The sequence below is a fragment of the Phaseolus vulgaris genome, chromosome 3 (genome assembly GCF_051622355.1).
Source record: "Phaseolus vulgaris cultivar YP4 chromosome 3, ASM5162235v1, whole genome shotgun sequence".
Classification (NCBI taxonomy): Eukaryota; Viridiplantae; Streptophyta; class Magnoliopsida; order Fabales; family Fabaceae; genus Phaseolus; species Phaseolus vulgaris.
Genome location: NC_143500.1, coordinates 40,944,923 through 40,961,507, shown reverse-complemented (window position 1 = coordinate 40,961,507; position 16,585 = coordinate 40,944,923). Strand labels below are relative to the sequence as shown.

The following is a 16,585-nucleotide window of genomic DNA, read 5'->3' as shown; positions in this document are numbered from 1 at the left end:
AATTCAGGTTTTAATTAAGATGTGTATAACTTGTATAATTAAGATGTTTTAAATAATAGTTTTAACTTGTATACTTTTAAATTGATTCAAAAACACTTCCAAATTTAAAATAAGTACAAGTTCTAATATAATAGAAAGAGAAAACGAGAAAATAATAGTTATGTTTAAAAAAAAGTTAGAATTAAGTGACTCAGAGAGTATGTAAAAAAAATAAGTTCAAACTATCTATACGTAAATTTTTTGAATAAATTAATCATTCTCAAGAGTCTAAAAATATTAAACCATTTTTTAGATTTAAACAAAAATCTGTTTCGAAGTCAGACCCTCCAAATTTATTATTTATGAAATTATCATGGTAAAAAAAAAGGTGGACAGTTAATTAAATAGTTTGAGTTATTTTTTACACTTGAAAGAAAAAAAAAATGAAAAGGGTAATTTGGTGATTTAGTAGAAGTGAGAGAGTGGAATAAGTTAGAGTAGTACGTGGAAGAAGGATAGGGAATTAGGAGGGGAAACGTAGAAGAGGTGTCAGTGGAATTAAAACTGTTCAATATTTTTTTGTCGTCTTTTATTATTATAGGCAGTGCTGCCCATAGCTTTGTGAAACTCAAAATCTCAATTCCGAGGGCTCCTCAACACTTTTGGTTAACTAACCCAACCCCATCACCACTTTTGGTTAACCGCTCTCCTACACTCTTCTTCACTTTTGCTGTTCCATCCTCCTACTTTATATTCATTTCAATATGTCCCCACAAACCACTTTTCTTTTCTTTTCCTTTTTCATTCAAATTTTAAACTACTATTTCTTATTTTTCTAATTATAACCATTCCATTATTTTAATAAATTTAAAGCAAATTTTACCTTTTTAAATTAACCTCGTCTTTTTCAGCATTAATCTCAATTAATAAGTGTCTAGAAAGAAATATTCACTTCAATGGCAAGAGACACGCAACCAGGGGCACCAATACAATTCCGCAAAGTAAATGCCCCAAACAGAAAATATAGCGAATATTTGGCTACTCCAAACACATTCATGCATACCCATTGCTCTTCTTGAAAATTCTATATATACATCCCTCGAGTAAAGCTAGGTTTGCCAAACCGAAGAGCCGAACACGGCCTTAGGGAGAAAAAAAATCCTGCTCCTTCCTTCTTCACTTTATTTTTTCCCTCTCTTGCGAATTCTCTCCAACAGAGAAAAAAAAAATGGCGGCAGCTTCTAGAAAACCAAGAAGTGCAGTAATTGGATCCCTCTCCTCTACCCCTAGATTCTACAACTCTCACTTTCGCTCTCACACTTCATCTTCCTCTTCTTCATCCTCAGCTTTTGCCTCTTCCACTTCTAGCTTCTCAAGTTCAACCACCTTTTTCCACCGCTCTTCCTCTCCCACACGTGTCAACCTCTGCGGTTCCTCCGCCGCTCCCTCTGTGCGCTTCTCCCTTGATCGCTCCGTCTCCCCGAACCGCTCTATCGCCGCCGCGTCCAGGCAGGGAAGTATTAAGCCGCACCAGCCGAAGCGTACATGCATGTGCTCTCCTACGACGCACCCTGGCTCCTTCCGCTGCAGCCTCCACAAGAAGAGCCACGCGCCGGCGCCGTACTCGCCAAACCGACTCAACGCGCGCAGATCCGCGATGACGAACTCGCTCGTGAGAATTCGCGGCGTCGAGGGAGATCTCGTCAAGCGTGCTCTAGCAGCGTTGATTCGACCTTCCTCGCACCAGCAGAAACGGCGCGGAGACTTTCACCCGAGGCCCAGCCGGCTCTCCGTTATGACTAAAGCAGAGGACCTTTGAATTCAACCACGCTTTGGTTACCTTCCTTGTTCCCGGCCACAGCAGTCGGCAGCGACCGGCGGATCCTGCCGTTCTGGCTTGGGATCTGACGTATTTCAGAATCTAACGAAAATTGATTATGTGATTTGTCTGTGTGCGTGGGTATCTGCGTGTATATAATACAGAACTTATATGAATCAGTTGCAGCCATTGATGGCCATTCATGGAGCTTCTGGACCTAATTTTATGAAAATCGATTTTGATTCAAAATTTAAAACAAACAAGCAATCCTAAATTAAAATTCAATACTAGATCCAGTTTAAATTTTTGTTCATAACAAACCCTCTTTGTCTTTGAATTTTTTTCTCTGTTCAGTATAGCTTCTCTATTTTTTTATTTTTTTTCTTTTTGTTAAGTTTTTGTCATAAACCGTGGTATTTTCATTTCTCACTTCTTCGTCTTAACTTTATGTGTTTTTGAAACTGTTTGTTTTCTCTCTCTTTTTTGTTATATTATGTATTCGCTTGCTTTGCTGGATGTGAATACGTATTCTTCTTGCACGTATTAATTATTTTCTGTTATGAATTTATTTATATTAATTATTTTTCTGTTATGAATTTATTTATATTAATTGTTGTGTTATGAATTGATTTATTTATATTTATGTTGTTTCTATGCTTGGTGGTTTGATATTAATTAATTGTTTGTTTTGCAGGGAATATTTTTTGGGTGGCGAGTGGGGGAGGCAACATGGAACAAGATAACACATAACGGGATTGGGTTGGGTCCAAGAAGATGATAAAGTTATGTTGAGAGTGTGATGTGATTGTAAAACACATAATCTTTATCCTGAATAGAATGATTGACGCACTGTATATCATTTCATGCCGGTGCCTGGATGAAACCATGAATGCCAGTGTGAAATCCGGCACAAGAATTGGAGTAGAAAATGACTTGACCCTCAAAAGAAGAAAAACATCATGGGATCATTATTTCTCATGCTAAAGGAAAAATATAATTCTTTAAATAAAAAAGAAGAAGAAAAAGTATGTGATTTTAAAGTGTTTAAGGCTATACAACTTTAAAATTTAATGTTTTGAAGTGGAATACTATTTGATTTTTTTTTAAGATAAATTTTAAATATATAAAAATTAAAAGTTTATAAATAGAAACTAAATATTTATTTAAAAATTATGTCTTTTAAAAAATCTATTTAGACTTTTTTCTAAGACAATATAAGACTTTCCTAATTATTTATTTGAGTAATTATATTCTTTTACCAAGGTTTTAATTTTTATTTTATTTTGAGTGATTTATTTAGAATGGGTCTTGGTACAATGATTTGATTTTTACCAACTTATCTAGATTTGATTTAATATCTAGAACTTTTGAGAAAAACTCAGGATATATTGAGTTTAAAAGGTTGAAATAATTATTTTTTTATTAAGAAACTTTAATGAAAGAGATAATTTAAAGCTATTTTGAAATGATTTAAAGTTATGAAGCTTGTCGATAGATATTCAATACGTCTATGTCATCTAATAGTTGTTCAAGTGATAGATTCAGCTTTGGAATAAGGAAAAAGGAAAGTATTAGTTTACTCTTTTAATGAATCTTATTATGAGATGAAATATATATGTGAGATTGTATCTTTATGTTGTTGGAGTGGTGTGACTTATGTAATAAGTGATTACTGTGATGTTAACTTGTTAAATAGAGAAACTATTCAATTCAATTCAGATTTAAATATAAGTAAATGTATAAAAACCTACAACAAGTGTCAGTCTCTAACTAGTGAGACAAAATATTAATATGACTAAGGATTTTAGTAACTTAGTGACAAAGTTTTAATTGAGACTATTTATTGGGGAATATGTGTTGCTAAATCATGAGTTATGAAAGGTATATAATAATATTTATGAGTTGTTATATATGATGTATGAAATTTTAATTATATCATTATTATCTTTCAAAAATCACTTGTTTGGTATTTGGAAATTAATTTATTTCAAATGACTATAGTGTATTTGTTCAAAACAAAAGTTTATGTTTTAATATATAATAATTTATTTTTAAAAAACTGTTATAATTCAAAACTTAAAAATAATTACAACATTATTTTTACAAAATTAAATTAAAAATATAAAATATGAAGTTGTACTTAAAATAAAATTTTTATATAAAATTTTGTTTGTGAAATGAGGAGTAAAGAATCACTTAACAAATAAGAGAGAGTCAAGTCTCATTATGTGTTTTTCTCCTTTTTCGACTAGTGTATTGACTCTCTGGTCTGTATGAGAATGGTTTATTGATGTTTCTTCCACATATTTGTTCTTGTAGGTGGAAATGTATTTAGATATTTCTTTTCAACTTAACTAAAAATGAATTTTTTTGTTACATACATGAATAGTTGAAGGAAACTCTCCAATCCTCTAGGTCCTATAGGTCCAATCAATTGAGTTTTTTAATTTATTTTTGTAAAAATAATGTTGTAATCTCCAAAATAGATACATAACAAGAAATAGTTTAGGGTTTGAATATTTTTTATAAGGATTGAATCACCTCTTAAATGGTTCACATTTATTTAGTTTTTAAAGGATAACATGGTTCACTGATTATGAGTCAATACCGATTAACACTCCAAAATAGATACATCACAAGAAATAGTAAGTAACATATATACTCTCACTTCATGTTCACATAATTCTTAATTTTTTTAAAAATATATACTCCACTAGTTTTAAAAAAAATTAAGGAAAATGAGAAAAGAAACAGTGGAAAAATAATAACTCAGATCATATCTGTAGTGTGAAATCCCATGCTTTAGAACAATAGTAAAATTTACTACCACCAATAATAAATTTCATTTGTATTAATTATAATGTGTGATTGATAGAAATGATAATATTAAATGTTAAATTATTGATCATAATTTATCTATTACGTGCTGGCTTTCATATTAATAAAAATATATTAGGACCATCAATAATTAAAAAAAGTTCATTACAAATACATAGAAATATATTCTAAACTGTATACTAAAAACTTTATTATTCTTCAGTATTGTTTAAATTAAATACATTTCCAGTAACTTATTTGTTGATATCTAATTTCATTTTTATATAACTTATGATGTTTTTGTTTAGGATGGAGAGTTTGGAACAAGAAATATATTAACAAATTATTTATATTGAGATTTTAAAGTAAAAAAGTATTATTATTATTATTACAAGGTTATTGAAAAATAATTTATAAAAAAAATTAAAATAACAAAATCTAAATGCATATTAGTATAATTTTTAAATTGTATAATTTTTGTATGTCAACAATCTAATAAGCAAATATTCAGCTCATTTTACTTTTTTTATGCATTTATTACAAACAATTAAACGAAATATTTGAAATCATACTTATTATACAAAAACTATAGAAAATATTTATATTGTTTTATCCCTATATTAATCTCCAATATTTTTTAGTTTATTATTATTATTATATATATACATATTTATATCATTATTATATCTACGAGACTAAAATAACTAATAATATATCACAAATTTCACACAAAAAAAAGTATTTTTTTTATACAAAGTTTAAGAAACAGTTAAATTATGAATATTACAAATAGGAGGTAACATAATAAGTGTTTTCCAGAATCCTTTTAAGAAAAAATGCATTACATATTTGTTTCTCTATAAACAAAAATAGAGACAAGTGAGAAGAAGTATAAACTAAAGAAAATGAAATAGTTGGATATTAGTCATCAACAAACCTAGATTATGAATATATTTTAAAACATTATATATTATCATGAACAGAAGAAGGGTTGAAATTATTAATGTCTCAAAATTTGCAATTTAATAGTAGCTATAAGCTTCTATACAACTGTGTATATAATATAAAGACATAGAGTTGAATTTAGTGCATAGTTGAAATACCACTTAAATTGCTAATAAAAAAATACCATCATATTCATGTAATGATAACATTTTTTATTCTAAAAAAAATACGAATCCTTTCAAAATAAAAAATATTACGAAATTTTCAATCAATACTTATTGAAGAGAAAAAATGAAACTTATTTATATATAAATTAAAATTAAGAATGTAGATACCATGTGAGAGAATTTCTACTAATTCACTTATACATAATGTTATTTTATTTTTCTTGTGTTTTTTTTATAGAATTGCTTACTGAAAGTTTCTCTAAACATAAATAAATATGAAATTGATCATAAAAAAAAAAGATGAAGTCAGAGTGATTAATATACTGAAATGAAATAAAAATGGTGAGTGTTGGTTTAAGTTGAGAAGATTGAAGAAGAATCACTAGAATTGGAAGTTTGAAAGGGTGAGGGGAAATAAGCCCTTGAGATACTGAAGGGGCCATTAATTGGAAGAGAAATATTGTCTTTAAGTTTTAAAATTATATATATATATATATATATATATATATATATATATGTAGGTTTGAAATAAGTAAGTGGGAGTTGCAAAATGGTAGAAAAAGGATATAATAGTGACGCAGATTTGGTGCAGGAGTCAGCAACGGCAAATTGAAGCCATTGATTCATGAAACTAAATAAAGTCAGTGGTCATTGCTCCAATCTCTCTTTCAATTACAAATGCATTCCTTGTCATGACTTTTTTCTTCAATTTTTTCAATAATATATTCTTTTCTCTCAATGATATTTTGCATAATTTCATGTCACTTGTAATAATATTTTTTCAAGCTAATTATTTTTCTCATTTTCATAATTTTGTTTACAAAGATCTCATGTTTACTTAACAACATTTAATAATAAATAAATAGATGCAAATTTCGTCTTATGAGTCGGTTTTATAAGATTTAGTTAAAGTCCACTTCTTAATATATGTATTGGTCGGTATCGGACGACGAGCCTGGCACCGACAGTCCGAAACAAGTAACAACGTAAAGAGCATCATAAGTAACGGAAGTTAGTGACAGTTACCGTTAGCATTGAATAACTAATGAGCATCATTGATAGCCATCATGAGCGTTAAATGAATAACGAATATCATAAATAGTGATCATTAACATTAAATAAGCTGAAATGCAGTATCTCCAAAAGGTAACGGACGAAGACAGGAAACAAACTCATACAAAGGGGGTTCAAAAAAGGGAAAATGTACGTTTTCAGATCCCACCACAATATATCTCTGGTTGGAGTATAATTGCATGTACTCCAACCAATCGATTACCAATGTTGGGAGAAGGAGACTTGTGGACGTTCGAGCATCGCCAACAATCCTACGACAAGTTAAAGGTAGTGTCGGGGCTTCTTATTGTCCATACAGGTACAACATGGTAAAAAAAAAAGTTTGTTAGGTTTATTATGTCACTCGCTATCAAACTACTCGTAAATATATAGTCTTACATCATTTATAATCTATTTAACAAGAATTTGTTGAACTTGACAATTTACCCCTATCAAACCATTCATAAATATATATAATATATAAACGTAAATATATATAATATATAAACGTAAAAGAGGGTTCACATGTCAACTCTACTAAAAATTATATAAGATTAAGGGTATACTTTTTTAACATTTCTCTGGTTTGTTTGGATACTTTGCTCTTTCCTTCCTTTTTTATTACATATCTGGTTTGTTTGGATACTTTTTTGCTCTTTCCTTCCTTTTTTTTTACATGTGATCATTTGTAAAAATATATTGGAATTGTGTTTCTAGATGTACGTACATCAAATGCATGTTGTTAAATGTCTATTCATTTACTTTTATTCGTAAAATATTTTATAATTAGTTAGCTAATGTTTGTTAAGGGTTGTTTAGTAAAGTGTAATGATGATTAAAGTGTGCATAATAATGGAAACTAAACTAGTATTTGGAATTTAAACGGGTATATCAATATGAATGAGGAGCAAATTTTTTTTATCTTTTTCTGTAATTAATAATTATTCACTTCCGGTTCTTTTTTAGTAATGTTTTCTCATTATAGAAAAAATATAATTTAAAAAAAATGACCATACACATCAATCATCTTAATTTAAGAAGAAAGAAAATACATAGATATTATAGAAGTACCACTTTGTTTGTGTTACTTTACTAATAACGTAAAAAAGTGTTTTTAGTTTTTTTTTTATCGATAATAAAAATTGAATTAAATATAAATTACTTAAGGGTGGTTAAACCCTTATACATAAACATAATCTTTAACCTCTTTTATTAGACAAACTCTCAAATATACCTAACAGAATACTCTTAACTGAATCCAGGAAGAATTACTTAAGGCGTTTAAGTCTACATCTAAAAAAGATACATGAAACCATTTTTATAAAAAAAACTAAGAATGTGATTTGTTTTTAGTAATAAAAAGTAAGTAACTTTAACATTAATTAATCTACCATATTGTAAGAGATTAACTCTTTCTCATAAATTCTACACCCACTACTCATTTCGGTGTGTAGATATAAGCATATTATTTTTATTTTTATTTGTTTTTAAATTTGAAAAGGATTGTTTGTAAATGCCTTAATATTCTGTGAGTATTTTTTAGTATTTTATGAAATAAATTGTTTAAGACATCACTAAATTTTTAAGTATAATTAGTAACTAGTTTTATCAAGAAAAATCGCATATATATTCAAGTATTGATTGTCAGCTTTATTTTAGTTTAATAAAAGATATAATTTAATAACTGTAATATTCTTAATTATAATAGTTTGTTTTATTTTTTCAATATAGACATTGTTGACTAATCTTATAAACAGTTTACTTTAATTCACTACTACCAATAATTAATTTAGTTAGTCTTGCAGAATTATTTTAAAATTTTGATTAGTTCTATTTAGTTTTTTTTTTCTTTTAAACAATGAACAACCAATATTGGGACCACGACCCTACTTTTGAATTAAAAAAAAACTATTGAGATTTTCAATATCTCCTAAGGAGCCAAACTAATATTCTTTATCTAACTCATTAATTTTCCATTGACAAAACATATTTACTAAATTAGATCATTTATATAAATTAATTAAAATTAAAAAAAGTGTTATGAAAACAATTTTAAATAACTTGAACCATAAATTAAGTGTTGTAAACGTCAAATCAAATAGTGAGCATGGATTTACAAAACGGTGTTAGAAGTTGCTGGTTTTCAAAAGAAAACAAAAGGGAGGGTCCCCATTATTGATTCATTGAACTGGGCATGCATGGCATAATAAAAGTTGCAGGGGAAGAAGATGATCTGGAACAAACAAAAGTGGATAAGCAGATAAGGTTGAACCTCTCGAATACGACGTGTCTTTATGGACAAAGCTTTTGTTTCCTTATATGGATATCTATCGTTTCTGCTATTTCTCTTTCTGTTTCTACGTCTCCTCAATCTGTATGGAATGATTTCATAAGTAAAATCTAAACAAGTGTTGGATCATAACATATAAGTAATATCAGATAATGATAAGAATGTTATAATGAAAATAAAAATAACAAAACAATCACTATATTATATTCGTACAGAAAATGACAAAAGAAAAACCATCACTATAACTTCTTGTAATTGCGCAACGAAGATAGAGTTGTTAGAAAAAAAAATCTTTATATACAATATTGGATTATTTATTCTAAAAATTATAGATATTAACAAAAAAATAACAAGTTTGAAAGTTTGAATCACTTTTTACTTCAATAATAAAAATAAATAAATATGAATTATTTTAGGAGTGATTCAACCCTTAGGCATAAATCTAACCATAACTTTCTTATTAAACGTTATATATAACTTTCCTAACTAATCTGAAAAAAATATCTTAAACAAACAATCATACAATTTAAATGAATAAATTATATAAAAAAATAAGATAATGGAAAAAAAGAAATCATGAGGATGAGGATGGTGTTGTAGAAGTAAATAATTGAGAGTACATGAGATGCTTCCCGATATGATTCATCCTCTGCAGAGCAATTGATTCGACACCAGCATAATTAACAAACTATTTGTCGTTCTATGCTTAGAATGGAAGCCTAAAACTCAATTTCCTATGTGGTCGTGTCGTCGAATTTCAGTATACGTGGTAATGTTTGTTTTTTTGCATTTCAAAATGGAAACCGTTTGGTGGGAAAACTTTACAAATGAAAGACGGGGCAATATATGACCCACTTCTTCAACAAACTCACTAATAACTCACTCATTTGCATATCTATTCTTTTTTTAGTACTTTTTTTCGTATAATTTCGTTACTCACTCTTTTCGACTCTATCTTCTTATTATAGATGAAGATATTTTTTATTCAATCTTTTTAATATATAGTGATACTCTTTTTCTTTTGATAAATTTTTGTGAACTTCTAAAAATATTGTCCAACAACACTTATATTATTCTTTTCTACATAAGGAAATATATGATTCCAGAATTATATAGTAATTACTTAGTGTTAAAAAATTACCTCCTTTTTTTTTTGTTGGCAGTTGGGTGGGTATTTACTTCCTGCACTCCCACAATTTCTCGATGCACCTCCACAATTTTCAAAATGATCTTTTACTCTCTTTTTTTAAGTGACTTTCGGACTATTTAATCTATAAATTTTCCAGAACTTGCTTTTTGGGATTCTAGCACATCATTTAGTTCTAGATAGACCAATTAGAAATCTAAACCCAGAACATTCAAGGTAATCAAGAACAAGTGTGTTCTTAACCTAATTTGTGATCTGTCTATATGTGAGATTTTACCTAATATATATAGAGTAAGTCTTAACCCTTTGTCTGCCGCTATGATTCTCTCTTTACTGCCTGGTTAATATTAATTAATATAAATCTTCATCCTATTCTATTTTCTTTACATTATTCATTTACATCGATCTCCTACTTAAATGAGAAAAGGTTGGCCAATACCCATAACCCAACAATTTTCAAAACAAAATTTTGAACGGGTTTTCTAGAATAAGATTTTCGTAACAGATTTTCCGAATACATAAAATACATTCTAAAACAATATTTCTAAAATAAGCTTTGTGACACTTATATAATAATTTATGGAATACGTTTCCTCAGATGAATTTTTTCTAAACGAGCTTTCTCTCTCCTTCTTTCTCTGCGGCGTTCTCGTTCTCTTCTTTTTTTTCTTCTTCTGCAGCGGCGATGATGCAGTAACGACAATGATAACGGCAGAAGTGATGCAGTGAGGATTTTAATCGTTTTTTGTTAATGGTGGGGGTGCAGGAAGCAAAAACTGGTTGGGTGTGGTAGGATGAAAGGCCCATGGGGCCCAATTAGTGTTAAGACCCAACTTGTTTTTTTACGAATGTATATTTCTAACTCTTTGACAATCTCATAATATAACAAAAACAATTTTGTATCGTCTTAAATTACTTTTTTAATTGATATTGAATCAATTACGATGAAATCACTCTTATTGATAATAATTAAGCTAATCATTATATAATTTAATTGTAATTAAATTATCTATTAGCAGCAGCAGCAAAAACAATACAGCTTAAACTAAAACTCCATCAAATATTGGCTTCACAACATTTACTATATAAAGGGTCCCTTTAACTGCACGTAATGTATAGTTTTAAAATTATGAAATGGTCACTTACATGCACGATATGATTTAGGGTAGGGAGTCACTTTAAAATAATACTAGAAGATTCTTTCGATTTTTTTAATTGTTCTCAAATTTTAAGAATTGTAATTTAAAAAAATTAAAATAACTATCAAATAATTGGCCTTAGAAGCTCACACTCCAAGGTGACAAAATTGGGTAATTGTGTGTGTGGTGGGTCCAATTTTCTTACCGGTTGTTGCCCTGAAAAAGCAGTGTATATGTTCACATTTAGGCAATTGCTTCCTGCACAATAGGACTGCATCCAAATTACAGGAGTAAAGACGAAAATACCCTTAAAAATGGGATACATTCTGGATTTTTTTTTATAACACAATAATTTCTTTCAGATAAATTTTTTTGGAATGTATTATTTTCAATTTTGGATTTTTTTTTTCTGGATTTTTATATCTGGAACACAATAATATGCATTATTTTCAATTCTGAATTTTCATTTCCGGAATAAAGGGTATTTTTTCGGAATTTTTTGAAATTGTGTTGGGTGCAGTTTTAAAAGTGTTGGGTGGAGGAAGCAATTGGCTCATATTTATTTAGAAAACCCTGATACTAATGGGCCATTGCACATAAATCTTACCGAACTTTTTGGTGGCCCAAGATTGCATTTGGATTTAGGGTTTTAAAGCATAAACATGGGCAATTGCTTTCTTCATTCCTGCAAATTTAAACCTTCACCTCCTCAAAGGTGTAAAATATAATAATTAACCTTATGCTGTTTTCAAATTTAACCCTAATTTTTTTCTCCCTTCTTTCTTCCCCTGGTTTCCCCCACGCTTCTGAATTCTCCCTGCGTTTTTATCCCAATTTCTCCCTTCTCTGTTTGTTGTCCTTGCGATTCTGCCCCTCTCTCTGACTTTGACAATCTACCACAACCTCCATCAACGCTTGCCGGAATCATTTCTCCTCCTTACAGCAACCACCAGAATGCACCGTTTCCATGAACGACACCAGTTTCAAATACAAGTCGCAGGGGCAAAATTAGAATTCCAAAAAACTGAGAGTGCAGGTCAAAATTAATAGGGTGCAGGAAGTAATTTCTATAAACATGTTTTATTCAAAACCCAACTTTTAACTGTCTAAACCAACCAACCCTACATACTATTGTAAGAAAAACCACATATTTGAAACCAAGGGCTGTTCACCTTCAACTGTGTTTTGAAATATTAATAATTTATTATATTTGATTAGTCCCAAAAACCATAAAAGTTGATTTGAAAAAAAAAAGGTAAGAAAGTAAAAGAAAACTTTAAGTTAAAACTGAATAATTTGTTTAAACATAAAAAAAAAATAAAAAAATCAGTTTTTAGCATATCTGTGAAAATTTGTTTAAAACAATATTTCTTTGAATTTTTTATAGTGAGTTTGGCAGAGTGAAAAAAGAGGGAGAGTGAAAGGAAGAAAGTGAAAGCTAATAATTTTCTTTGTTTTTCCATAAAAGTTAAATATAGGTCATAAATTTTACCATAACTTGTTTTCTGGATTGAACTAGACTCCCTCGTTGACAAGTGAGAGGGTTGGAAGGTAAAAGTGGAAAAATAAAAAGAGGAAAAGTTTTCCATGTAAAGAAAACACTAAAAATTGTTGACATTTAAAAGAAATATTTTCTCTTGAAAACAATTGATTATAATAAAATAATGAATAACAAATAAATAAAAATGAATAACAACTAAAGAGTTGGTGGTTCCCGTGACGGTGGTTTCCAGTGTAGGTCTGAACCAGAACGAGTTGCATGTAAATTTTGGACTATCTCTGGTTGAAAAAGACTGAAATCTACTCACAATAAATAAAAATATTCAAAACTTCATATAATGTGTTAATATATTTATCTCTAATAAATTACTGAGTTATGTATTAATATTCAAAGAAATTTGAAAAAAATAATTAAAACTATCGGTAAAATACAATTTTATATTGTTAAATCTAGCCTAATCTCCATAAAATTTTCCTGTGCATCAAAATGAGTAAACTTCAACGCTTTAAATACCTAATGATAACAATATCTAACCCCATATATTTTCTGTGAGGTTTTCCAATGAAAGGCCCTGATAATTATTCCATATATATTATACCATTCAAATATTTGATAATTTCGAAAGTTTCAATTTCTATTGACGGTGATAAATGTATATTTTAATTGTAAATGTTCTTCTTTCAATAGTTCTTTTTTTAATATGTATAGTTTCTGCGCATGCATACTATTTTATGAGCGACAGTCTTTGAAAAATGTATCAGAGTTAAAAAAATATATGTATATAAACTAATTTTATTCTTGTCTCCTAAGAGTGATGTGTAAAAAGTTTTCTTAGGATATTTTTATTATTAAGAATACCTCATAGGATTAAAGAAGAAAAAAACGTGTATTATATATATATATATATATATATAATTTTATTATTTGTTCTAGGTAGAGATCCCCTTCCATATCAATAACAAAGTGCTTTCTAAATAACTGAATTTTTTCTTTTATTACACGTGAAATATTTTCTAATTTTTCTGGATAATATCTTAATGTTTCGAGATTCTCGAAACTTATGCGAATTATTATGACAAAAATATAGTTTAACTGATAATTTTTTATGGGTTAAAAACCGAACTCGACCATTTTTTTTCCCACGTTTATTGGCTTATTAAGCATAAAATGGGTCTGATTTATATAGTTATTTTTGTTGAACTGTTAGGTCTTATCGTACACTTAAATTTAAATTGACCATGACGGACATAAACCCAACTAGCCAAGGGTCATAGGTCATCCTCGAACCGATCATAATAAACGTATATTAACCGATTCTAGGAATTGTCTTCAAGTCACGTGAAATAAATAATTATTTTATAAATTTTACGATTATTCCATAATTGAATATGAAATATTTTAATCGTTATTGATAACATTATCGTCACAAAGACGCAAATGATTTGGTGATCTCAATTTTTCTTAGTCACTTCCAGAACTTAATTCACTTAAAGGGAAATAATTTAAGGTGGAGGTGGCTAAAAGTAATATAGAAAAATGACGAAACTATAGATGAAAAAAAGTTAACTCAAAATGTGAAGAAATACAATGTTTTAGGAAGTTTTGAAGATTTTTTATCTATTTATCAAATATCCAATTAATTTATCTAAATTTTATGTTTTTAATCAAATATGTATGTAGAAAGATTCTTTTATTTTTCATTGAAGACTTTAAAAAAATGGTGTTCATTTCATACACACTCTTAAGAAGTTAGCTCAAGAAAACTATTGTTATTTATTTATTAGGATATTCACTTGAGGTATAACTTTTTTTTGTCCGATTTATGTAACTAATATAATCTCACATTTCCAATATATTGATCGATAATGAAAATGATTACTCAAATAACAAACTTTATTTATTTTTATATAAAATGTTTAGAAAACTCTAATTAACAATTATTTGGAAAAAATGATTTCAAGACGAAAGTCGTGAAGTCTTTTATTTAGGAGTTTGTGAAGGATATTTGATTAAAGGTGTAAAGAATGTCTATTTATTATCATTATTATTATTTTAATTAATATTATTTTTTATAATTTTATTATTATTTTAAATATTATTATTTTAATATTTATATTTAAATTATTATTTAATTTTAATAAATATATAAATTAATTAATTAGTTTTTTTAAAATATAAAAATAATTTTAATATTTTATTAATTAAAAAAAAAATTCAATCACACTTATCACATTAATTACAAACTTATTATATTTATATGAAAAAATTTCATGTTTCCAGAATGATAAGAAACTCGTATTCTTTTAAAAAATAATTATTCAACCATATTTAAAATAATTAAAAAAAATTAATTAACTCAAATTTATACAAAAATATTTTATATTTTATTATTTAAATATTTTTAAAGACAAAGATAAATTTATAAACTTACATTTTATATTTTTAAAAATATTTAAAATTTTCTCACATCCATCTCATAATTCACAACCTTTAATAAACTTTTCTCACACATTTACTCTAACATACCTTACTCCAAACACACTCACTTTCTTCACATTTTTCTCTCAAATATTTATCCATCCAATTTCTCAAATCTCCTCTCCAATTCAAACACATCCTTAGTTATTCCTAAAAGAATAAGATAATAAATTGTTCATATTTAAATAAATTATTGTAATTTTGAAATTTTTTTAGTTATTTCTTATAAGAAATTGTTGATGCTTGAGTAAATTAACCAATGTTAGATTTATGAATGGTAGTTTTAAATACGATCTTAAAGAAAAAAAAAATATTTTTATTGAGTTATAAGAGAATGTGATAGAAATATCAAAGCGAGTGTTGAATTAAACATCTATTTAAAAAAAATCGAGATGTTTTGTAAGAAATACACAATTAAAATTCAATTATATGTATTGTTACTAATACTAATCTAAACAGAATAAAATATTTATCCTTCTTGTATATATCTTAAAAGACATGCCAGTCACAAGACTCGTGATTATGATACTAATATTTTTATTTTATAATAATATATACTAAAATGAAAATATTATTTTAATAATAATAATAATACTTAATTACCCCTTTAGCCCTGTATTATTAATATGTCAACTAGTTATAAATTATTTGTACTCATGATATTTGAGTCTGAATTCTCCAGTAACAAAAATTATTAATGTTTCAGAATTTAGAATCTAATTTAGATTTTTTTAAATATAATCACCAAATAATTCCCGAGTAGTAATGGATATAATTATACATATACATTTATATATATAATTATAATATATTTATACATTTATATATATATTTATATAATTATCATATATTTCCTAAAAGACGAAATATTTTATGGTTTCAAGTTATTATTATACTAAATGGTTCCATTTTTTATAAGTTTTTTTAGAATTTAAAAAACATATTTTTTTTATTATATCCTGGAGTCATTATACTGATTTTTACTTGCGTTTATCATCACAAATGAAGAGAGAACTAGGTAAAATAAAAAACATATAACTCTATTATTCGAATTAATAAAATTTATTGTACTTCTTGTTTCTTAAAAAATATATTGGTTTTAAGATTCTTTTCATTTAAGGAAAACATTTAATTATTTTATTTTTTTATTCAGCTTTAAATAAGTTACGTGTTATACACTTATTTATTTATTTTCGCTTTATTGTCATACTCAATTTTTATTTTTTTATTTAATTAAATTAAAAGTGTAA

At 27.4% G+C, this 16,585-nt stretch overlaps 1 non-coding gene across 1 annotated transcript; it reads left to right on the top strand.

Moving 5' to 3' along the window:
* The first annotated feature begins 1,078 nt into the window (after window positions 1-1,078).
* Window positions 1,079-2,838, top strand: LOC137807616 (uncharacterized). Its single transcript, XR_016519095.1, has one exon. It is a non-coding gene; the product is annotated as an uncharacterized LOC137807616 (transcript).
* Window positions 2,839-16,585: the final 13,747 nt, after the last annotated feature.